General features: G+C 41.3%; 1 protein-coding gene across 2 annotated transcripts in view; it reads left to right on the top strand.

The window, feature by feature from the left end:
• The first annotated feature begins 721 nt into the window (after positions 1-721).
• Positions 722-2370, top strand: part of LOC126402945 (solute carrier family 41 member 3-like) — a 42104-nt gene continuing 40455 nt past the window's right edge. The window contains exon 1 of one of the 2 annotated variants that reach the window (XM_050065310.1): positions 722-880. The gene's annotated coding sequence lies outside the window, so the exon portion shown is untranslated. Of the gene's footprint in view, positions 881-1617; positions 1751-2370 lie in introns of those variants that run through there. The other variant, XM_050065309.1, reaches the window with a different exon arrangement.

Below are 2370 nucleotides of genomic sequence, written 5' to 3'. Positions count from 1 at the left end.
GTTATGGCTTCCAACCAGCTGTTAGAGCAGCTAATGGTTTCCAGTGTAAAAGTGAAAGAAAACATTCTCACACTGCCACACACATGAATGAAATCCACAAGTGGGGATTGTGTTTAGACACAGACCACAAAAGTATTAACATCACAGTGACATAACCATTAAATGTCACAGCATGCGCAGAGTGGTGTCATATTGCAAGCAACACTGAGCTTCAGAGATCACTATGCTGTACAATGTTGCACATGCAGGTTCGTGGATGACAACAAATTAGACATGCTATAGAAAATATTTTGAGATTCTACTTTTATATGATAATATGATTTGATTAGCTACTAATTGGCTATTTGGTTAAAATTTGACTGCAATAAAACAAAAGCATACTGAAAATGAGACAAGTGTAACACTAGTTTGGAAGACCGACGTGTGTGGATTATAAGGATGGGGCAATGAGTTATCTGTTGTGTTGTTCAGTGCATTCTTTACATGAATGAAAAAGTGAAGGTGTCGTCTCTGCCTGCTGCTGTCATCAGTCCACCAGAGATGGAAAGAGACAGGAGGGGGATATCGTTATCTGCCAATGCCATGAAATTCAAGACGGTGCCCTATGATGCATGCGCACTAGCCCTCTCTCTCTTTCTCTCTCACACACACACGCACACACACACACACACACACACACACTCACTCATATACACACTGTGAGCTTAACGTACAAAAATATGCTCAAAAATGCACGGGCAAACGGAAAGCAGAACGTACACATAGCCTCAATATAGACAGACATTTACACTCCAACACACACAGCATACCAAGCACACACACAGTTATTCTTGGGGAGCCCGCGTGCACACACTCACCCTCACAAGCTCTGAAGACAAAGGTAAGGGCGTATTAAATAATAATAACACAGAAACTTATCTCCACTGTGTGTATCATAGGCTTAACTCAGTTGTCGGTAGCCCAGGAAACACTCTGTGTGCTTAGAAGTTAATGTGTGTATGTTGACTGAGCATGTGTCTTCATTATCAGCTGTGCCTGTCACAGATTTTGTTTTAAACTGCAGTCAGAGAGCAATAACCATGGCTTTGCAGTGTTAGCAGAGTTAGTTGGAGATGTATTAGATTTAGCAGTGGGCCAGATATTGCTGATTTTACTCATGTTTGCTCTCAGTAATACCTGCAATTATTTCCCTGGTGGGGACACGGGTGTACCAGGGTGACCCCAGCTAAATAATCAACCATGCTTATATTCTACATGGTCTAATTCTGTCCTTCTCATTGTATAATACAGCTATCAAAGTGTTAATATGAGCCGTATGTTGTGCTTGGTGGTCTTTGATGTGAAAAAGTTTGAGCCCCTTATTATATGAGTTGATATTATTAAATGTTTTATGAGTCCTGACATGGCAGAGTAAAGCAGTGTATCCATATTTTACCACTTAAAATTAAAAACATAATACTTCATATAAGATATGTATTCACATTATGTCCTGCAGATGCTCACTTTCTCCACTAGAGGGCGGGGCTACACGTTGCCACTACTTTACTTCAGTTGTTTATCCAATCAGAAAGCGCCCAGTGTTGTACCCTTGGTAACCGGGGCAGTGATATTATGGTATGTAGACATGGCAGCCTGCAGTGGAGGCGTGCATGTCAACAGAAGACGATTGATTGATATTTTATTGTTGTGATGCGCGTCTGATGGACCTGCAGCGACAGTTGGACACTTCCGGGACTCCGTCGTCGATACTGTGTGTATTAATATTTGTATTTCTATTTTTAAGACGTGTCCTAATGTTGTTCTAGTTTCTCTGATTTCACTTGAGCGGACACATCATCAACACACCCATCACGTTAACATGCACAGGCTGCAGTGGATGCTGAATGGGCTGCTGACAGTCAGCATGTAAGAGGAAAGCAGCTGTCAGATGACGTAATGGCATGCATCAGGTTTATGAGAGCGTCAGAGCTTAAGAGGAAAATATGAAATATAAGTATTTACAATGAGGTAACGTTGTCTGTTTGCATGTGATATTCATCTATTTATTAAATACACTGTTACTGTTTTACTACATAATGTTGGAACTGACTTTCCCACAGTTAATACTACACATTGTAGCGTTACATGGGTATCACTGGCCACTTTATTAGGTACACCTGGCTTCTCAGAGACTTTGGTCCATATTGACATGATAGAATCACACAGTTGCTGCCGATTCACAAAGTGCTCTATTGGATTGAGATCTGGTGACTGTGGAGGTCATTGGAGTACAGTGAACTCACTGTCATGTTCAAGAAACCAGTTTGAGATGATTTGAGCTTTGTGACATGGTGCGTTATCCTGCTGGAAGTAGCCATCAGAAGATGGGTA

Source organism: Epinephelus moara, chromosome 16 (genome assembly GCF_006386435.1).
Source record: "Epinephelus moara isolate mb chromosome 16, YSFRI_EMoa_1.0, whole genome shotgun sequence".
In the NCBI taxonomy this organism is placed as follows: Eukaryota; Metazoa; Chordata; class Actinopteri; order Perciformes; family Serranidae; genus Epinephelus; species Epinephelus moara.
The sequence above is the reverse complement of the archived record's forward strand: the minus strand, read 5'-3'. Positions and strand labels throughout refer to the sequence as shown.